The sequence below is a fragment of the Phyllobates terribilis genome, unplaced genomic scaffold (genome assembly GCF_046119375.1).
Source record: "Phyllobates terribilis strain yellow unplaced genomic scaffold, ASM4611937v1 Scaffold_629__1_contigs__length_933511, whole genome shotgun sequence".
Taxonomy (NCBI): Eukaryota; Metazoa; Chordata; class Amphibia; order Anura; family Dendrobatidae; genus Phyllobates; species Phyllobates terribilis.
The window spans coordinates 445,696-467,702 of record NW_027363389.1 but is presented as its reverse complement, the minus strand read 5'-3'; the positions used below and the strand labels follow the sequence as shown (position 1 = coordinate 467,702).

The 22,007-nt window shown below is 47.5% G+C and overlaps 9 non-coding genes across 9 annotated transcripts; all 9 read left to right on the top strand.

The window, feature by feature from the left end:
* Positions 1-352: 352 nt before the first annotated feature.
* Positions 353-543, top strand: LOC141233776 (U2 spliceosomal RNA). Its single transcript, XR_012299806.1, has one exon. It is a non-coding gene; the product is annotated as a U2 spliceosomal RNA (small nuclear RNA).
* A 1,115-nt stretch (positions 544-1,658) lies between these two features.
* On the top strand, positions 1,659-1,849 carry LOC141233774 (U2 spliceosomal RNA). Its single transcript, XR_012299804.1, has one exon. It is a non-coding gene; the product is annotated as a U2 spliceosomal RNA (small nuclear RNA).
* Positions 1,850-2,964: 1,115 nt separating this feature from the next.
* On the top strand, positions 2,965-3,155 carry LOC141233773 (U2 spliceosomal RNA). Its single transcript, XR_012299803.1, has one exon. It is a non-coding gene; the product is annotated as a U2 spliceosomal RNA (small nuclear RNA).
* Positions 3,156-9,190: 6,035 nt separating this feature from the next.
* Positions 9,191-9,381, top strand: LOC141233984 (U2 spliceosomal RNA). Its single transcript, XR_012300008.1, has one exon. It is a non-coding gene; the product is annotated as a U2 spliceosomal RNA (small nuclear RNA).
* A 1,115-nt stretch (positions 9,382-10,496) lies between these two features.
* On the top strand, positions 10,497-10,687 carry LOC141233772 (U2 spliceosomal RNA). Its single transcript, XR_012299802.1, has one exon. It is a non-coding gene; the product is annotated as a U2 spliceosomal RNA (small nuclear RNA).
* A 1,115-nt stretch (positions 10,688-11,802) lies between these two features.
* LOC141233771 (U2 spliceosomal RNA) lies at positions 11,803-11,993 on the top strand. The gene has a single exon (XR_012299801.1). It is a non-coding gene; the product is annotated as a U2 spliceosomal RNA (small nuclear RNA).
* A 1,115-nt stretch (positions 11,994-13,108) lies between these two features.
* On the top strand, positions 13,109-13,299 carry LOC141233770 (U2 spliceosomal RNA). Its single transcript, XR_012299800.1, has one exon. It is a non-coding gene; the product is annotated as a U2 spliceosomal RNA (small nuclear RNA).
* A 1,115-nt stretch (positions 13,300-14,414) lies between these two features.
* LOC141233769 (U2 spliceosomal RNA) lies at positions 14,415-14,605 on the top strand. The gene has a single exon (XR_012299799.1). It is a non-coding gene; the product is annotated as a U2 spliceosomal RNA (small nuclear RNA).
* A 1,118-nt stretch (positions 14,606-15,723) lies between these two features.
* LOC141233768 (U2 spliceosomal RNA) lies at positions 15,724-15,914 on the top strand. Its single transcript, XR_012299798.1, has one exon. It is a non-coding gene; the product is annotated as a U2 spliceosomal RNA (small nuclear RNA).
* Positions 15,915-22,007: the final 6,093 nt, after the last annotated feature.

The window sequence follows — 22,007 nt, the reverse complement described above, 5'->3', positions numbered from 1 at the left end:
GCTGGACAGCCAGCAGCAGCAGCAGCAGGAGAGGTATGTAATCAGGAGCCCTCCTGCTAAGGGTAGACAGCTGCTCGTTCCACCCCACCCCGCGCCTTAATTGGTTCTCCTCCCTTCCAACGGTGTTGAGGCGGGTGGGAACAGCAGGGGGTGAAGGTGCTGTGTTTAAAGAGGTGGAGTTATGCAGATCTAAAACGCGTGGATTGCAGCAGCAGCAAGCCGAAAAGTGCAGGCATGTAAGGGATCTAGAGGTTGACAACATGTCTTCTTAACGGGAGTCCAGGAGCTCATCTCCACAAATGGACTTTTTAGGATCCTTGGGTGGCTCCGTAGTTTGAAACCAATTCTGGTTATCGCTTCTCGGCCTTTTGGCTAAGATCAAGTGTAGTATCTGTTCTTATCAGTTTAATATCTGATACGTCCCCTATCTGGGGACCATATATTAAATGGATTTTTAGAACAGGGAGATGGAAAAAGAGCTTGCTCTGTCCACTCCACGCATTGACCTGGTATTGCAGTATCTCCAGGACCGGTGCACCCCTTCTTTAATGCAGTTTCTAAAATCAGAAAGAATTGAATTCAATGTTTTTTGTTCATTTTGCTTGTTTGTCGGATTTTGGGATGGACTCTTTGGCTCTGCTTTTCTTCTCCTCATTGGATTTTTCATGTTCAAAGTTGCAGAAGCCAGATTACAAGCTCATTTTGGTTCAACTTCAGCAACTGTGCATTGCATTGCCATGTAATGTGATGCAATGCTATCTTTCTAGCTCTCCCTTTTTACTTCCTTTTGGATAAACAGACATATTAGGCAAGCATTTTGGAGCTTTCACCTAAATAACTACAGGTGGTGAGATAAGCTGCACAATATAATTGACCTTTCAGTATATTGTTGCACACACACCATCTATTTAGCAAATGCCCTTGTTATCAACAGCAGCCTTTTAAACTCACCTGAGCTAACAGGTATGTGCGCTGGTTACTCTGCTGCGCTTAAAATTTCTTTTTTGGTTTGCTACAATGCCTTTTCTGAAACGTTGTCTCCTTCTGCTGGAACACTGACTTCTTTCATTTAATGCCTGCAGACTATAAAAGAGAACCCAACCCAAAAAGTTTGGTTGATTAGTCTGTGGCATTCTGTTAAACTGTTGCTTATGGCGGTCTCTGTGAGCTTCTCAGCGACATTCAGCCAGCCAGGTATCCTGCCTGCAGTAGATGGAATGTGGCAATGGAACGCTGGCTGCGCGTGTCATAATAGGCTCTGAGCCTTTATATACCTGTGCACAGCAGCAGCCACCTTCAGTCTGCTGCTGGACAGCCAGCAGCAGCAGCAGCAGGAGAGGTATGTAATCAGGAGCCCTCCTGCTAAGGGTAGACAGCTGCTCGTTCCACCCCACCCCCCGCCTTAATTGGTTCTCCTCCCTTCCAACGGTGTTGAGGCGGGTGGGAACAGCAGGGGGTGAAGGTGCTGTGTTTAAAGAGGTGGAGTTATGCAGATCTAAAACGCGTGGATTGCAGCAGCAGCAAGCCGAAAAGTGCAGGCATGTAAGGGATCTAGAGGTTGACAACATGTCTTCTTAACGGGAGTCCAGGAGCTCATCTCCACAAATGGACTTTTTAGGATCCTTGGGTGGCTCCGTAGTTTGAAACCAATTCTGGTTATCGCTTCTCGGCCTTTTGGCTAAGATCAAGTGTAGTATCTGTTCTTATCAGTTTAATATCTGATACGTCCCCTATCTGGGGACCATATATTAAATGGATTTTTAGAACAGGGAGATGGAAAAAGAGCTTGCTCTGTCCACTCCACGCATTGACCTGGTATTGCAGTATCTCCAGGACCGGTGCACCCCTTCTTTAATGCAGTTTCTAAAATCAGAAAGAATTGAATTCAATGTTTTTTGTTCATTTTGCTTGTTTGTCGGATTTTGGGATGGACTCTTTGGCTCTGCTTTTCTTCTCCTCATTGGATTTTTCATGTTCAAAGTTGCAGAAGCCAGATTACAAGCTCATTTTGGTTCAACTTCAGCAACTGTGCATTGCATTGCCATGTAATGTGATGCAATGCTATCTTTCTAGCTCTCCCTTTTTACTTCCTTTTGGATAAACAGACATATTAGGCAAGCATTTTGGAGCTTTCACCTAAATAACTACAGGTGGTGAGATAAGCTGCACAATATAATTGACCTTTCAGTATATTGTTGCACACACACCATCTATTTAGCAAATGCCCTTGTTATCAACAGCAGCCTTTTAAACTCACCTGAGCTAACAGGTATGTGCGCTGGTTACTCTGCTGCGCTTAAAATTTCTTTTTTGGTTTGCTACAATGCCTTTTCTGAAACGTTGTCTCCTTCTGCTGGAACACTGACTTCTTTCATTTAATGCCTGCAGACTATAAAAGAGAACCCAACCCAAAAAGTTTGGTTGATTAGTCTGTGGCATTCTGTTAAACTGTTGCTTATGGCGGTCTCTGTGAGCTTCTCAGCGACATTCAGCCAGCCAGGTATCCTGCCTGCAGTAGATGGAATGTGGCAATGGAACGCTGGCTGCGCGTGTCATAATAGGCTCTGAGCCTTTATATACCTGTGCACAGCAGCAGCCACCTTCAGTCTGCTGCTGGACAGCCAGCAGCAGCAGCAGCAGGAGAGGTATGTAATCAGGAGCCCTCCTGCTAAGGGTAGACAGCTGCTCGTTCCACCCCACCCCCCGCCTTAATTGGTTCTCCTCCCTTCCAACGGTGTTGAGGCGGGTGGGAACAGCAGGGGGTGAAGGTGCTGTGTTTAAAGAGGTGGAGTTATGCAGATCTAAAACGCGTGGATTGCAGCAGCAGCAAGCCGAAAAGTGCAGGCATGTAAGGGATCTAGAGGTTGACAACATGTCTTCTTAACGGGAGTCCAGGAGCTCATCTCCACAAATGGACTTTTTAGGATCCTTGGGTGGCTCCGTAGTTTGAAACCAATTCTGGTTATCGCTTCTCGGCCTTTTGGCTAAGATCAAGTGTAGTATCTGTTCTTATCAGTTTAATATCTGATACGTCCCCTATCTGGGGACCATATATTAAATGGATTTTTAGAACAGGGAGATGGAAAAAGAGCTTGCTCTGTCCACTCCACGCATTGACCTGGTATTGCAGTATCTCCAGGACCGGTGCACCCCTTCTTTAATGCAGTTTCTAAAATCAGAAAGAATTGAATTCAATGTTTTTTGTTCATTTTGCTTGTTTGTCGGATTTTGGGATGGACTCTTTGGCTCTGCTTTTCTTCTCCTCATTGGATTTTTCATGTTCAAAGTTGCAGAAGCCAGATTACAAGCTCATTTTGGTTCAACTTCAGCAACTGTGCATTGCATTGCCATGTAATGTGATGCAATGCTATCTTTCTAGCTCTCCCTTTTTACTTCCTTTTGGATAAACAGACATATTAGGCAAGCATTTTGGAGCTTTTGTAGCACCCTGAGGATTCGGCTGCTACAGGGGTATTGCACCTCAACCCAGAGGTGTGATATTCCACTCCCGGGCAAGGATGGAGTGTGGATCTGAGCTCGGTAGGCTGCATGCACTACACACATCCCATTTCCGAGGAGCAGACCGACGGTACTCCCACTTAGAAATGTGCAGGTACGACCGAGTCTGTTCCTGGCTGGAGTGGGAGGGGGGTGGTACATCCCAAGTAGTGTAGGGGCAGATAGGGGGAGCAGCCTGGGTAAAGTTAGGAGCTCATTGGGTGCTGGTCACCTGAGCTCACACATAGAGGGTGTATATAAGGTGGGCACCAACTAAGATCAGGGTCAGATGCAGAGAACAAGTCAGGAGCAGAGGAGAAGAAGGACCCAGAGTGAGAGAGGAGAAGAGAGAGAAAGACCCAGAGGGGGGAAACAGCAGAGAGGACCCAAGAACCCAAATTAAAGCACCGGGTGAGGAGTCGGCACAGGGTACCGGAACCCAAGCTGGTGGGGGTAAAAACACTCCCCAGCCAGAGACCGGAGACCGTGGGCAGCCTTTGTCACGGTCACCCATCACATCCACCCTGAAGGCACACCACATGAAGGGTCAGGGAACCCAAGGCCAAGGGTGTCCCAACAGAAGGCCCGAGGGAGCTGGACCTAGGTGGATCACTGGTGGGGACGGCCAGAGAACGGGACAGAAGGAGAGCTCAGGGCCACGCTCCGGACTTGTTTGGGGGTTGGCTGGATCCAGGACCTGGTGGACGCAGCACGGCTCGGGTGGTCACTCAAAGCTGGAGTGACCAGTACAACATCTGCAGTAAGTAAACACCCTTAACTGCACAACCCGACTCTGTCTTCATTGCCGTCTGCACTGCACTACCACAACCCCCATCCTCTACACCTGTCCCCCCTGAGGCTATACCCCTCCCGTTGGGGGTTATCCCACCAAGCTGCGCACCCACCATCAGCCTCAGCGGACCCTGCTGCAGCGGCAGCCACAGTGACCGCATCACAACGGGTGGCGTAGTCGACACAAAAGAACTCTTAATAAGATCTGTATGACTGCCACACAACACTGAGTTTGACGCCCTGGGCACGGGCCGGGTCACAGCCGCTCGGAGACTACAACCCCCCATCTGATCCGGTGCCGGGTATTCCCCTCAAAAAGGAATATGTCCCAGGGGGTGCGTCAACTTTGGCGTAGTCGGCAGGATTACGTGCCCGCAACACCCGGGTACTGCGTGCCTGAAGAAAAGTGCAAGTTTACCTCAGAAAGAAGTCTCCTGCCGGTTCCGAAGGGTCCACGCCATCGGACTCCATCACCAGTCGATTCCCGCCGATTGTCCGCCATTTCCAGCTTGTTCCCGCCATCTGCAGAGTTTCCCGCCACTGGGCGACGCTTCCCGCCAAATCCGAAGATTTCCCGCCTTGGAAGAGCAGCGGACGCCATTATGGGCGTGCCAAAGGAGGGCGAGAGGCCGCCTCCCATCGTGGGCCGGGACAGAAAATGGCGCCAAAAGTGGAAACCGCCCCCACCAACAGAGACTGTGATGCTGGAGGTGTCTGTCAGCGTGAAAGAACTACCCCTGGAGCTGACAGTCACCGAGTTGCCCCGGGACCGCCCTCGAAGTGGGAGGAGACGAAAGAAAGGAACGAGGATGGGTGCCGCCTGGAGCAGTCTGGAGCGAGCGCACCCGGAGGCAAGAAGTCTAACGAGGAGTAGCAGAGAAGCTCACCCGGAGATGTCCAGAGAGCAGAGCAGCACCGGCCCGCTGGCCAGGAGCCTGCTGGAAGAAGAGCAGAGCAGCACCGACCCGTTGGTCAGGAGCCTGCTGGACACCACGACCCCACTAGGCCTAGTGGAGGTCCTTGCACAGCTCCCCCGAGACCGGGAGTGTGCACAGACTGCCCTGGAGGGCCTCGCACGGAGGATGGCCCGGGTACAGCGCGAGATATTGGCGGAATGGAGCCGGGAGATGGCCCAGCAAGCTGAAACCAAGACGCAAGCTGAAACCAAGACCCGGAGCACGCCAGCCGAGATGAGGAAGGAGACCGCCTCTGAGGATGGCGCGAGAGGACCCAAGGCCGGAGACGGCGCCGAGGAGGGAGCCGAACGCATGGAGGCAGGTAAAGGGGACGCCTATACCCCAAGCCGAGACACCGCTTACCTGCCCCAGCTCCCCGTCGCAGAGCCCGAAAGTCCCCCTGCTGTGCCCGAAAACGCCATGTCACCGACGCAGACTAGGCCCCAACCGGAAGCCGCCGCCGCGACCCCTGTGACGTCACACGCCTCGACCCCGAGCGTGACCAAGCAGGAAGTACCACCAGCCTGGTCGCAGGGCCTAGAATTCCCGGGCGTCGCATCACCAACAGCGCCCCCTACCTCCGCGGAGCCTCCGGCCTGGTCGCAAGGCCAGGTAGCCCAGGGCGCCGCCGTCCTAACGGTGCCCTTCACCTTCCAGGTGCCCCAGGCCTGGCCGCAAGGCCTGGGCAACCCGGGCGCCACCACCACCGCGCCCGCACCCGTAAAACCAAGGGTGCCGCGTCTGGGAGAGGACTTGTTTGCCCAGCACACGTGGCCGGACGGGCAGCCTTTCATCTGGCCCCAGAAGTATTACGAACTGGAGCACCAGAGGAGGGTTGGGGCCATGTGTGCACCCCTGATTCCGTCTCCGAAGCCCGTAATAAGGATCTCGCCCCCGCTAGCGGAAGCGCAGTTTGAGTGGGACCCCAGCGGAGAAGATCTAATGGGGTTCACTCAGGAAACCAGGGCGGCTGCAGCGGAGCGTGCTGAGTGCTGCCGCCAACAGCTCGAGGCGTTTGCGAGGGAGCGGAGAGAGAGGCGGGTCCGGGAACAGCAAGCTCAAGTGAGGAGCGCGGAGCAGAAGAGCCGGACCAGGAGGGACCCCCGTGCAGCGCATTGTCCCCGCACCATCGGGACAGTGATAAAGTTCAACCAGCAGCACGGGTGGGGCTTCATTAGAGACAACAACACCCCCGGCGACGTCTTTGTCACGCGCAGAGATGTGGAGTCCCATCTGCCGGAGGGGCACAGAGGTCGTGACCGCTACATCGGAGACGAGGTCACCTTTACCCGGCACAAGTGTGCCAAAGGACCTTACGCCCTCCACGTACACCGCCTGACGGAGGAGGAGTTGCGGTGCGAGGAGGAGGAGCAAGAGGACCCGGACGGGTCTGAAGTTACCACCAGCAAAAAGCAAAGAGCGGGAGGAAGACGCCGTTGAGTGCGGCAGAGCAGTGATGTAAATAGTTACCCGACCGGGGTATAAAGAGACTGTTGCTAAATATATATAGTCCCCGTTGGGACCAGCTGAGTGAACTGTTTACCCGTTAACCCCTTCATCCCACAGGCTGAGGACTGTGAGCAGCCATTCCCTTCCCTCTACCTGGCCGAGGACTGAGAGCGGCCAACTTCCCCTGTATATAGTTGTGCTTCCTAAAGCGCCCCCTACCGGTTTTATAAGAAAACCAGTTTTTCTAAGAGACTGTCGCACTTTTCCCGGACACACGTTGCACAGTGTCCGGAGGAGGAACCTGAAACAAGAGACGACGAGAATGTTGATATGAAAAAGTTTTATTGATATATATATATATACAATGTTTTATATGATGTTTTATTATGATGGTTATGCAAAAATTGTATGTTTTGGTGTTTTGTTCTTACAGCCCGAGGACGTGCTGTGATTTACCAGGGGGGAATGTAGCACCCTGAGGATTCGGCTGCTACAGGGGTATTGCACCTCAACCCAGAGGTGTGATATTCCACTCCCGGGCAAGGATGGAGTGTGGATCTGAGCTCGGTAGGCTGCATGCACTACACACATCCCATTTCCGAGGAGCAGACCGACGGTACTCCCACTTAGAAATGTGCAGGTACGACCGAGTCTGTTCCTGGCTGGAGTGGGAGGGGGGTGGTACATCCCAAGTAGTGTAGGGGCAGATAGGGGGAGCAGCCTGGGTAAAGTTAGGAGCTCATTGGGTGCTGGTCACCTGAGCTCACACATAGAGGGTGTATATAAGGTGGGCACCAACTAAGATCAGGGTCAGATGCAGAGAACAAGTCAGGAGCAGAGGAGAAGAAGGACCCAGAGTGAGAGAGGAGAAGAGAGAGAAAGACCCAGATGGGGGAAACAGCAGAGAGGACCCAAGAACCCAAATTAAAGCACCGGGTGAGGAGTCGGCACAGGGTACCGGAACCCAAGCTGGTGGGGGTAAAAACACTCCCCAGCCAGAGACCGGAGACCGTGGGCAGCCTTTGTCACGGTCACCCATCACATCCACCCTGAAGGCACACCACATGAAGGGTCAGGGAACCCAAGGCCAAGGGTGTCCCAACAGAAGGCCCGAGGGAGCTGGACCTAGGTGGATCACTGGTGGGGACGGCCAGAGAACGGGACAGAAGGAGAGCTCAGGGCCACGCTCCGGACTTGTTTGGGGGTTGGCTGGATCCAGGACCTGGTGGACGCAGCACGGCTCGGGTGGTCACTCAAAGCTGGAGTGACCAGTACAACATCTGCAGTAAGTAAACACCCTTAACTGCACAACCCGACTCTGTCTTCATTGCCGTCTGCACTGCACTACCACAACCCCCATCCTCTACACCTGTCCCCCCTGAGGCTATACCCCTCCCGTTGGGGGTTATCCCACCAAGCTGCGCACCCACCATCAGCCTCAGCGGACCCTGCTGCAGCGGCGGCCACAGTGACCGCATCACAACGGGTGGCGTAGTCGACACAAAAGAACTCTTAATAAGATCTGTAAGACTGCCACACAACACTGAGTTTGACGCCCTGGGCACGGGCCGGGTCACAGCCGCTCGGAGACTACAACCCCCCATCTGATCCGGTGCCGGGTATTCCCCTCAAAAAGGAATATGTCCCAGGGGGTGCGTCACTTTCACCTAAATAACTACAGGTGGTGAGATAAGCTGCACAATATAATTGACCTTTCAGTATATTGTTGCACACACACCATCTATTTAGCAAATGCCCTTGTTATCAACAGCAGCCTTTTAAACTCACCTGAGCTAACAGGTATGTGCGCTGGTTACTCTGCTGCGCTTAAAATTTCTTTTTTGGTTTGCTACAATGCCTTTTCTGAAACGTTGTCTCCTTCTGCTGGAACACTGACTTCTTTCATTTAATGCCTGCAGACTATAAAAGAGAACCCAACCCAAAAAGTTTGGTTGATTAGTCTGTGGCATTCTGTTAAACTGTTGCTTATGGCGGTCTCTGTGAGCTTCTCAGCGACATTCAGCCAGCCAGGTATCCTGCCTGCAGTAGATGGAATGTGGCAATGGAACGCTGGCTGCGCGTGTCATAATAGGCTCTGAGCCTTTATATACCTGTGCACAGCAGCAGCCACCTTCAGTCTGCTGCTGGACAGCCAGCAGCAGCAGCAGCAGGAGAGGTATGTAATCAGGAGCCCTCCTGCTAAGGGTAGACAGCTGCTCGTTCCACCCCACCCCCCGCCTTAATTGGTTCTCCTCCCTTCCAACGGTGTTGAGGCGGGTGGGAACAGCAGGGGGTGAAGGTGCTGTGTTTAAAGAGGTGGAGTTATGCAGATCTAAAACGCGTGGATTGCAGCAGCAGCAAGCCGAAAAGTGCAGGCATGTAAGGGATCTAGAGGTTGACAACATGTCTTCTTAACGGGAGTCCAGGAGCTCATCTCCACAAATGGACTTTTCAGGATCCTTGGGTGGCTCCGTAGTTTGAAACCAATTCTGGTTATCGCTTCTCGGCCTTTTGGCTAAGATCAAGTGTAGTATCTGTTCTTATCAGTTTAATATCTGATACGTCCCCTATCTGGGGACCATATATTAAATGGATTTTTAGAACAGGGAGATGGAAAAAGAGCTTGCTCTGTCCACTCCACGCATTGACCTGGTATTGCAGTATCTCCAGGACCGGTGCACCCATTCTTTAATGCAGTTTCTAAAATCAGAAAGAATTTAATTCAATGTTTTTTGTTCATTTTGCTTGTTTGTCGGATTTTGGGATGGACTCTTTGGCTCTGCTTTTCTTCTCCTCATTGGATTTTTCATGTTCAAAGTTGCAGAAGCCAGATTACAAGCTCATTTTGGTTCAACTTCAGCAACTGTGCATTGCATTGCCATGTAATGTGATGCAATGCTATCTTTCTAGCTCTCCCTTTTTACTTCCTTTTGGATAAACAGACATATTAGGCAAGCATTTTGGAGCTTTCACCTAAATAACTACAGGTGGTGAGATAAGCTGCACAATATAATTGACCTTTCAGTATATTGTTGCACACACACCATCTATTTAGCAAATGCCCTTGTTATCAACAGCAGCCTTTTAAACTCACCTGAGCTAACAGGTATGTGCGCTGGTTACTCTGCTGCGCTTAAAATTTCTTTTTTGGTTTGCTACAATGCCTTTTCTGAAACGTTGTCTCCTTCTGCTGGAACACTGACTTCTTTCATTTAATGCCTGCAGACTATAAAAGAGAACCCAACCCAAAAAGTTTGGTTGATTAGTCTGTGGCATTCTGTTAAACTGTTGCTTATGGCGGTCTCTGTGAGCTTCTCAGCGACATTCAGCCAGCCAGGTATCCTGCCTGCAGTAGATGGAATGTGGCAATGGAACGCTGGCTGCGCGTGTCATAATAGGCTCTGAGCCTTTATATACCTGTGCACAGCAGCAGCCACCTTCAGTCTGCTGCTGGACAGCCAGCAGCAGCAGCAGCAGGAGAGGTATGTAATCAGGAGCCCTCCTGCTAAGGATAGACAGCTGCTCGTTCCACCCCACCCCCCGCCTTAATTGGTTCTCCTCCCTTCCAACGGTGTTGAGGCGGGTGGGAACAGCAGGGGGTGAAGGTGCTGTGTTTAAAGAGGTGGAGTTATGCAGATCTAAAACGCGTGGATTGCAGCAGCAGCAAGCCGAAAAGTGCAGGCATGTAAGGGATCTAGAGGTTGACAACATGTCTTCTTAACGGGAGTCCAGGAGCTCATCTCCACAAATGGACTTTTTAGGATCCTTGGGTGGCTCCGTAGTTTGAAACCAATTCTGGTTATCGCTTCTCGGCCTTTTGGCTAAGATCAAGTGTAGTATCTGTTCTTATCAGTTTAATATCTGATACGTCCCCTATCTGGGGACCATATATTAAATGGATTTTTAGAACAGGGAGATGGAAAAAGAGCTTGCTCTGTCCACTCCACGCATTGACCTGGTATTGCAGTATCTCCAGGACCGGTGCACCCCTTCTTTAATGCAGTTTCTAAAATCAGAAAGAATTGAATTCAATGTTTTTTGTTCATTTTGCTTGTTTGTCGGATTTTGGGATGGACTCTTTGGCTCTGCTTTTCTTCTCCTCATTGGATTTTTCATGTTCAAAGTTGCAGAAGCCAGATTACAAGCTCATTTTGGTTCAACTTCAGCAACTGTGCATTGCATTGCCATGTAATGTGATGCAATGCTATCTTTCTAGCTCTCCCTTTTTACTTCCTTTTGGATAAACAGACATATTAGGCAAGCATTTTGGAGCTTTCACCTAAATAACTACAGGTGGTGAGATAAGCTGCACAATATAATTGACCTTTCAGTATATTGTTGCACACACACCATCTATTTAGCAAATGCCCTTGTTATCAACAGCAGCCTTTTAAACTCACCTGAGCTAACAGGTATGTGCGCTGGTTACTCTGCTGCGCTTAAAATTTCTTTTTTGGTTTGCTACAATGCCTTTTCTGAAACGTTGTCTCCTTCTGCTGGAACACTGACTTCTTTCATTTAATGCCTGCAGACTATAAAAGAGAACCCAACCCAAAAAGTTTGGTTGATTAGTCTGTGGCATTCTGTTAAACTGTTGCTTATGGCGGTCTCTGTGAGCTTCTCAGCGACATTCAGCCAGCCAGGTATCCTGCCTGCAGTAGATGGAATGTGGCAATGAAACGCTGACTGCGCGTGTCATAATAGGCTCTGAGCCTTTATATACCTGTGCACAGCAGCAGCCACCTTCAGTCTGCTGCTGGACAGCCAGCAGCAGCAGCAGCAGGAGAGGTATGTAATCAGGAGCCCTCCTGCTAAGGGTAGACAGCTGCTCGTTCCACCCCACCCCCCGCCTTAATTGGTTCTCCTCCCTTCCAACGGTGTTGAGGCGGGTGGGAACAGCAGGGGGTGAAGGTGCTGTGTTTAAAGAGGTGGAGTTATGCAGATCTAAAACGCGTGGATTGCAGCAGCAGCAAGCCGAAAAGTGCAGGCATGTAAGGGATCTAGAGGTTGACAACATGTCTTCTTAACGGGAGTCCAGGAGCTCATCTCCACAAATGGACTTTTTAGGATCCTTGGGTGGCTCCGTAGTTTGAAACCAATTCTGGTTATCGCTTCTCGGCCTTTTGGCTAAGATCAAGTGTAGTATCTGTTCTTATCAGTTTAATATCTGATACGTCCCCTATCTGGGGACCATATATTAAATGGATTTTTAGAACAGGGAGATGGAAAAAGAGCTTGCTCTGTCCACTCCACGCATTGACCTGGTATTGCAGTATCTCCAGGACCGGTGCACCCCTTCTTTAATGCAGTTTCTAAAATCAGAAAGAATTGAATTCAATGTTTTTTGTTCATTTTGCTTGTTTGTCGGATTTTGGGATGGACTCTTTGGCTCTGCTTTTCTTCTCCTCATTGGATTTTTCATGTTCAAAGTTGCAGAAGCCAGATTACAAGCTCATTTTGGTTCAACTTCAGCAACTGTGCATTGCATTGCCATGTAATGTGATGCAATGCTATCTTTCTAGCTCTCCCTTTTTACTTCCTTTTGGATAAACAGACATATTAGGCAAGCATTTTGGAGCTTTCACCTAAATAACTACAGGTGGTGAGATAAGCTGCACAATATAATTGACCTTTCAGTATATTGTTGCACACACACCATCTATTTAGCAAATGCCCTTGTTATCAACAGCAGCCTTTTAAACTCACCTGAGCTAACAGGTATGTGCGCTGGTTACTCTGCTGCGCTTAAAATTTCTTTTTTGGTTTGCTACAATGCCTTTTCTGAAACGTTGTCACCTTCTGCTGGAACACTGACTTCTTTCATTTAATGCCTGCAGACTATAAAAGAGAACCCAACCCAAAAAGTTTGGTTGATTAGTCTGTGGCATTCTGTTAAACTGTTGCTTATGGCGGTCTCTGTGAGCTTCTCAGCGACATTCAGCCAGCCAGGTATCCTGCCTGCAGTAGATGGAATGTGGCAATGGAACGCTGACTGCGCGTGTCATAATAGGCTCTGAGCCTTTATATACCTGTGCACAGCAGCAGCCACCTTCAGTCTGCTGCTGGACAGCCAGCAGCAGCAGCAGCAGGAGAGGTATGTAATCAGGAGCCCTCCTGCTAAGGGTAGACAGCTGCTCGTTCCACCCCACCCCCCGCCTTAATTGGTTCTCCTCCCTTCCAACGGTGTTGAGGCGGGTGGGAACAGCAGGGGGTGAAGGTGCTGTGTTTAAAGAGGTGGAGTTATGCAGATCTAAAACGCGTGGATTGCAGCAGCAGCAAGCCGAAAAGTGCAGGCATGTAAGGGATCTAGAGGTTGACAACATGTCTTCTTAACGGGAGTCCAGGAGCTCATCTCCACAAATGGACTTTTTAGGATCCTTGGGTGGCTCCGTAGTTTGAAACCAATTCTGGTTATCGCTTCTCGGCCTTTTGGCTAAGATCAAGTGTAGTATCTGTTCTTATCAGTTTAATATCTGATACGTCCCCTATCTGGGGACCATATATTAAATGGATTTTTAGAACAGGGAGATGGAAAAAGAGCTTGCTCTGTCCACTCCACGCATTGACCTGGTATTGCAGTATCTCCAGGACCGGTGCACCCCTTCTTTAATGCAGTTTCTAAAATCAGAAAGAATTGAATTCAATGTTTTTTGTTCATTTTGCTTGTTTGTCGGATTTTGGGATGGACTCTTTGGCTCTGCTTTTCTTCTCCTCATTGGATTTTTCATGTTCAAAGTTGCAGAAGCCAGATTACAAGCTCATTTTGGTTCAACTTCAGCAACTGTGCATTGCATTGCCATGTAATGTGATGCAATGCTATCTTTCTAGCTCTCCCTTTTTACTTCCTTTTGGATAAACAGACATATTAGGCAAGCATTTTGGAGCTTTCACCTAAATAACTACAGGTGGTGAGATAAGCTGCACAATATAATTGACCTTTCAGTATATTGTTGCACACACACCATCTATTTAGCAAATGCCCTTGTTATCAACAGCAGCCTTTTAAACTCACCTGAGCTAACAGGTATGTGCGCTGGTTACTCTGCTGCGCTTAAAATTTCTTTTTTGGTTTGCTACAATGCCTTTTCTGAAACGTTGTCACCTTCTGCTGGAACACTGACTTCTTTCATTTAATGCCTGCAGACTATAAAAGAGAACCCAACCCAAAAAGTTTGGTTGATTAGTCTGTGGCATTCTGTTAAACTGTTGCTTATGGCGGTCTCTGTGAGCTTCTCAGCGACATTCAGCCAGCCAGGTATCCTGCCTGCAGTAGATGGAATGTGGCAATGGAACGCTGGCTGCGCGTGTCATAATAGGCTCTGAGCCTTTATATACCTGTGCACAGCAGCAGCCACCTTCAGTCTGCTGCTGGACAGCCAGCAGCAGCAGCAGCAGGAGAGGTATGTAATCAGGAGCCCTCCTGCTAAGGGTAGACAGCTGCTCGTTCCACCCCACCCCCCGCCTTAATTGGTTCTCCTCCCTTCCAACGGTGTTGAGGCGGGTGGGAACAGCAGGGGGTGAAGGTGCTGTGTTTAAAGAGGTGGAGTTATGCAGATCTAAAACGCGTGGATTGCAGCAGCAGCAAGCCGAAAAGTGCAGGCATGTAAGGGATCTAGAGGTTGACAACATGTCTTCTTAACGGGAGTCCAGGAGCTCATCTCCACAAATGGACTTTTTAGGATCCTTGGGTGGCTCCGTAGTTTGAAACCAATTCTGGTTATCGCTTCTCGGCCTTTTGGCTAAGATCAAGTGTAGTATCTGTTCTTATCAGTTTAATATCTGATACGTCCCCTATCTGGGGACCATATATTAAATGGATTTTTAGAACAGGGAGATGGAAAAAGAGCTTGCTCTGTCCACTCCACGCATTGACCTGGTATTGCAGTATCTCCAGGACCGGTGCACCCCTTCTTTAATGCAGTTTCTAAAATCAGAAAGAATTGAATTCAATGTTTTTTGTTCATTTTGCTTGTTTGTCGGATTTTGGGATGGACTCTTTGGCTCTGCTTTTCTTCTCCTCATTGGATTTTTCATGTTCAAAGTTGCAGAAGCCAGATTACAAGCTCATTTTGGTTCAACTTCAGCAACTGTGCATTGCATTGCCATGTAATGTGATGCAATGCTATCTTTCTAGCTCTCCCTTTTTACTTCCTTTTGGATAAACAGACATATTAGGCAAGCATTTTGGAGCTTTCACCTAAATAACTACAGGTGGTGAGATAAGCTGCACAATATAATTGACCTTTCAGTATATTGTTGCACACACACCATCTATTTAGCAAATGCCCTTGTTATCAACAGCAGCCTTTTAAACTCACCTGAGCTAACAGGTATGTGCGCTGGTTACTCTGCTGCGCTTAAAATTTCTTTTTTGGTTTGCTACAATGCCTTTTCTGAAACGTTGTCTCCTTCTGCTGGAACACTGACTTCTTTCATTTAATGCCTGCAGACTATAAAAGAGAACCCAACCCAAAAAGTTTGGTTGATTAGTCTGTGGCATTCTGTTAAACTGTTGCTTATGGCGGTCTCTGTGAGATTCTCAGCGACATTCAGCCAGCCAGGTATCCTGCCTGCAGTAGATGGAATGTGGCAATGGAACGCTGGCTGCGCGTGTCATAATAGGCTCTGAGCCTTTATATACCTGTGCACAGCAGCAGCCACCTTCAGTCTGCTGCTGGACAGCCAGCAGCAGCAGCAGCAGCAGGAGAGGTATGTAATCAGGAGCCCTCCTGCTAAGGGTAGACAGCTGCTCGTTCCACCCCACCCCCCGCCTTAATTGGTTCTCCTCCCTTCCAACGGTGTTGAGGCGGGTGGGAACAGCAGGGGGTGAAGGTGCTGTGTTTAAAGAGGTGGAGTTATGCAGATCTAAAACGCGTGGATTGCAGCAGCAGCAAGCCGAAAAGTGCAGGCATGTAAGGGATCTAGAGGTTGACAACATGTCTTCTTAACGGGAGTCCAGGAGCTCATCTCCACAAATGGACTTTTTAGGATCCTTGGGTGGCTCCGTAGTTTGAAACCAATTCTGGTTATCGCTTCTCGGCCTTTTGGCTAAGATCAAGTGTAGTATCTGTTCTTATCAGTTTAATATCTGATACGTCCCCTATCTGGGGACCATATATTAAATGGATTTTTAGAACAGGGAGATGGAAAAAGAGCTTGCTCTGTCCACTCCACGCATTGACCTGGTATTGCAGTATCTCCAGGACCGGTGCACCCCTTCTTTAATGCAGTTTCTAAAATCAGAAAGAATTGAATTCAATGTTTTTTGTTCATTTTGCTTGTTTGTCGGATTTTGGGATGGACTCTTTGGCTCTGCTTTTCTTCTCCTCATTGGATTTTTCATGTTCAAAGTTGCAGAAGCCAGATTACAAGCTCATTTTGGTTCAACTTCAGCAACTGTGCATTGCATTGCCATGTAATGTGATGCAATGCTATCTTTCTAGCTCTCCCTTTTTACTTCCTTTTGGATAAACAGACATATTAGGCAAGCATTTTGGAGCTTTCACCTAAATAACTACAGGTGGTGAGATAAGCTGCACAATATAATTGACCTTTCAGTATATTGTTGCACACACACCATCTATTTAGCAAATGCCCTTGTTATCAACAGCAGCCTTTTAAACTCACCTGAGCTAACAGGTATGTGCGCTGGTTACTCTGCTGCGCTTAAAATTTCTTTTTTGGTTTGCTACAATGCCTTTTCTGAAACGTTGTCTCCTTCTGCAGGAACACTGACTTCTTTCATTTAATGCCTGCAGACTATAAAAGAGAACCCAACCCAAAAAGTTTGGTTGATTAGTCTGTGGCATTCTGTTAAACTGTTGCTTATGGCGGTCTCTGTGAGCTTCTCAGCGACATTCAGCCAGCCAGGTATCCTGCCTGCAGTAGATGGAATGTGGCAATGGAACGCTGGCTGCGCGTGTCATAATAGGCTCTGAGCCTTTATATACCTGTGCACAGCAGCAGCCACCTTCAGTCTGCTGCTGGACAGCCAGCAGCAGCAGCAGCAGGAGAGGTATGTAATCAGGAGCCCTCCTGCTAAGGGTAGACAGCTGCTCGTTCCACCCCACCCCCCGCCTTAATTGGTTCTCCTCCCTTCCAACGGTGTTGAGGCGGGTGGGAACAGCAGGGGGTGAAGGTGCTGTGTTTAAAGAGGTGGAGTTATGCAGATCTAAAACGCGTGGATTGCAGCAGCAGCAAGCCGAAAAGTGCAGGCATGTAAGGGATCTAGAGGTTGACAACATGTCTTCTTAACGGGAGTCCAGGAGCTCATCTCCACAAATGGACTTTTTAGGATCCTTGGGTGGCTCCGTAGTTTGAAACCAATTCTGGTTATTGCTTCTCGGCCTTTTGGCTCAGATCTGTAATGGGTCTAGTCATTTGGCTGTCTGTGCGTTAACTCTTGGCCCTGTGGCATCGCCATTTTATGGCTTAAGCCACTTGCTGCTATAAGGAGTTGGCCAGTAGACACGACTAGCGATAATGGGACGCATTCGATACGCTGGGCCCGGTGAGGCTCGAGTGAAGTTTGGAATCCAGATTGATGTGGAAGAAGGCAAAGAAGGAATCTTTACCCTCAGCTTCGTGGTGAAGGAGATTTTGTTTGGACTCCTTGAAGTGAAGAAGGAAGAAATCTTGTGCCTCCAGCAATTCAAAAGCAAGTATAATCTTGTATTTACTTATATGGCTGTTTGCAACAATTTCTATGATTGTTTGAAAAAGAATCTGGACAATCAATATTTGGATGGGCTGACTTTTGTCATCTTGTATTGCTCCAAAGAGGTACCTCTGACTGTTTTCATGTACAACCCACATGTGGACTTGGCTTTGATTTATGCCTTTCTAAATAGGCACTGCTATATTACCAAGGTGGCAGTAAAAGTCATGAATGAGGAGGAACTATGGACCGGTAAATATCGTTTCATGGTCAAGTTCCGGGAAAGTCCTGATGAACCAGGGGGTATACATTATCCTCCATCAAATTTTTCCATTGGGAGTGAGCGGGGTTACCTGTTCTTCCCCAATGCGCCCAGGTTTTGTCGTCATTGTAGGAGGTATGGCCATACTCAGGAAGCATGCGACATCAGACAGATTATTTGCAGGAAGTGCAATGAGGTGGGTCATTCTTCCAATAATTGCAAAAATGAAATAGTCTGTAATCTCTGCGGAGAGAAGGGGCATGCCTTCAGAGACTGTATATTCCATCCTGGTTCATATGCAGGGGCAGCGGGAAGGGGAAGGAGAAGAAATGAATCTCCTGCACCCACAGCTACAACTCCGACTGCTCCAACTCCGACTGCTCCGATATCTACTCTGGCTTTCCTGGATGAGGAGGAGGCTCGGGTTGCTTTTCCAGAACTGGTTCGTGTGAATGTAAGAGGAAATATGGAGCTGGCACCTGAGCCACCGGTGCAGAGGGCCGCGTCTGTGGCTTCAGATGTCAGTGAGTCTGAGACAATAACTGATGATCGTATAGGCATGGAAGTGGCCCCGGTGGAGGATCTGGAGGCTGAAATTCCAGACATGATGGTTACATTTCAGGGGAAAGAGGAGTCTGATCTGACCAGAACACCGCATGTGGCCTGGAGCGATGTCGTTTCTGACCTTGAGGAGGAGGGAGGTCAGGGGGACTTTGACCCCCAGCGGCGGGATTATAGTTCAGATGAAGATGGAGGCGCTTCAGTGAAGAAAAAGAAGAAAACTGAACCATCCTTTTCCCCTTTAAGTGACTGCAGTGTGAGTCCAGCCCGGGTGTACCCTACTGCATCCGATCCCCAAGATGTGTCTTTTTTGGGGGAAGGCACAAACTACGATATCTGCACGTCCAGCGTCCTACCCCCAGAAGGGTTAGGATGATGTACAGGTGGGCATGTTGTCGTGACCTGCCACATCAAATTAATAGATGGGTGCCCAAGTTGCTCTCAGCATCTTGTCGCTAAATGTTAGGCTGATTAAATCTGAGTCGAGAAGAGTGGCAATTTTGGACTACTTGAGCAACTTGGATGCGGACGTATACTGTGTCCAGGAGTGTGGGATCTCCGATCCCTTAAGTGAAAATGCATGGCCTTTAGGTCAAAGTGTGTGGTCTGGTTCTGTATGTAATAAAAATTGTGGGGTAGGTGTTTTGGTGAAGGGTTATAGTGTTAAGATAGAAAGTTACATGGTGGTGGAGGCGGGGAGGTGTGTAATATGTAAGTTAAATTGTAGGGGGTGGAGGGTTAGGGTGGTAAATATGTATGCACCAATAGATAAAGGGGAGAGGCTGGAAATTTTTGAGAAATTATGTTTTTTTTTTATCTGGCAAAATGCCAATAATTTTTGTTGGAGATTTCAATTGTGTGACGGAGGGGGATAAGATGGATGTTACAGGTAAAAGACTCAAGAGTCTTGTGGCGGATTTTTCCTTACAGGATGCTGCGGAAGTTTTTTTAGGTAATCCACCTCCTGCGACCTATAAGGTCGACAGGGGAGGCATAGAGTCTAGAATAGACCGTATCTTCTTTTCTTCACAAAATGTTATTTGTAGGAATTTCCAGCAGGAAGATGTTCCCTTCTCTGACCATGTGTGTTTGAGGGCACGTCTAGAAGGTAAGATTTCCTTTGTATATGGTGGTGGCGTGTGGAAACTTAATGTGCGTTTGCTGGAAGATAATAGGATCATGCGTGATTTTAGGCGAATGTATGTTAGGTGGAGGGATAAAAAAAGTGATTTCAGGAATGTGCTTGAGTGGTGGGACTGGATGAAGAGTGAGATTGGTTTTTTCTTTAGAAAAAGGGGCAGGAGGAAAGCAGCAATGAATAGAGCAAAATTTAATGATTTAAGCTCTAGACTGGAGTGGCTGAGGAAGTTAAGGATGATTGGAGTGGATGTGGATGTTTTGATGTGTCAAGTGAAAGAAGAGATTAAGAAATATATTGAGGGTAAAGGGAAAGAAATTATTTACCGTTCTAAGATTGAACATTTGGAGAAAAATGAGAAATGCACAAGGTTTTTTTTCAAAAAAGTTTTTGGGAAGAAAGTAGATATGGATGAGGTGGTGAATGGTGATGGGGTGTGTGTGAGTGGGAAGGATGTGATGCAGGAGGTGGTGTTGTTTTATAAGGAGTTGTATGGGGAAAAATGGGTTGATGATAGGATGTTGACTGATGCTTTGGGGTGTTTAGAAGGTTGTTTGGGTGAGGATGAACGTGAAATATTGGATGATGTAATTGTGTTGGATGAAGTTAAAAAAGTGGTGATGTCTGCGAGTAAGAATAAAACACCTGGGAAGGATGGACTGCCCGTGGAGTTATATGTTAAGGAATGGGACACGATGGGAAATGACTTATTGGAGGTGTGCCAGTATATGTTCACGGAGAATATGTTGAGTGAATCTATGAGAGATGGGGTGGTGGTTTTGGTTCATAAGAAAGGTGATAAAAAGGATTTGGGGAATTGGAGGCCAATCACCCTTTTGAATGCAGACTATAAGGTGTTTAGTAAATTGTTGGCTAGCCGGATGCGGGAAGTGATTGGCGGTGTGGTGGATGAAGATCAAGTGTGTGCAGTGCCTGGGAGAAGTATGACTGAAAATTTGGTGTTGTTGCGTGATGTGATTGGGGATTGTATGAGTCGTAAGCAGAAATGTTTGTTGTTTTCGGTTGATTTTGAAAAAGCTTTTGACCGTGTGTCACATAGCTTTATGTTTAAGGTTTTGTCTAAGATGGGTTATTCCAGGAATTTTGTAAACTGTGTTAGGAGTTTGTATTGTAATGTTTCAAGTGAATTTTTGGTGAATGGGTGGTTGAGTGAGAAAGTGAGAATTAAATCAGGAGTGCGTCAGGGGTGCCCTATGTCCCCTTTTTTGTTTATTAGTGTGATTGAAGTGTTGATGTGTATGGTTAGGAAGGATAAGGTTATGAGAGGTGTGATTATTCCTAGGAGTAATGGAAAGGATGTGAGAATTCTAGGTTACATGGATGATGTAGTGATTGTGAGTGGGAATATGGCTGCGATGAGTAGGGCAAGGTTGATATTAAGTTTGTTTTGTAGTGTCTCAGCTTTTAAGGTCAATTGGACTAAGAGTTCCTTTAAATGTTTTGGTGAGAGGAATGTACGGATGGATGGTGTGAGGTGTGAGGATGGTGCAATAAAGGTGCTTGGGATTAAGTTTAATGATGATTTGAAAGGAAATGAGAGTTGGGAACATTGTGGGGTGAGAGTGGTGCGCAAGTTGAATTTTTGGCGAATGAGAGAATTAACTCTGACTGGGAAAGTTCTGATTATTAAGGCGGTTATTTTGCCTATTTTGTTGTTTGTTGCGAATGTATATCCTGCTGCTTTTAAGAAAATTAGAAAAACTGAGAAATTCATCTTTAATTTTCTTTGGGGAAGTCGCATGGAGAAATTGAAACGGGAATCTGTCTATAAGTTATGTGTAAATGGTGGTTTGGATTTTCCAAATATTGATTTCTTTTTAGGGATTAGTTACGTGAAAATGGTGGTGGTGGTTCTAGGGAAAAGTAATAAGTGTGCTTATATGATGAAGTATTCGGCTGGATGGATGCTTTATGGCTTAAAGTGGGTCAAAAGGGATGCTAGAGTGCCTGTTGCTTTTAAGTGTCCTGTATGGTATGGTTGTGTTGAGAAATTTGTAAGGAAGTATGATTTGTTGTCCGTTAACATGAGTGATTTTAGGCAAAAGAAGAAAGTCATTAGGATGGTGCGTGAGCGTGAGGTGGTATGTAATATCAATGGGTTGAGAGGGGAGGAAGTAACCGAGATGTGGAGAAAATTAAGTATAGATGGTGTGACTAACAGACAGAGAGATATCGCTTGGATGATATTGCATGACATTTTGCCTGTTAGAGATGTGCAAAAGAAGAGGGATTTAGTTAAATCTGAGGTATGCCCGAGGGATGGATGTGGTTTGAGAGAGCATGTTAGACATATGGTATGGGATTGTGATTTTGCATATGATGTATGGAAGGGTATAGGGGGACTTTGCAAGGAATTGGTGGGTGTAAAGTATGTTAATTGGAAACTTGCTATGTTTGGGATGGGTGCATGTAGTAGAATTAAGGATAGGATTTTATGGTTGTTGGTGGTGTGTGTAATTGAAAGTTTGTGGGATGCGAGGAATTTGTTAGTTTTTAAAAGGAAGAAAATGTCAGTTAATGAATGTTTGAGATTGATTCTGTCACGTATGTATGTAATATACCTCTGGGATCAGGAACGTGGAAGTATTATAGATGCTGAAGGGATCTGGAAGTTTAAAAAATGGAGGTTTTTGGTAAAGTTTAATTAGTAGTGTATAATGTACCTGATGATAA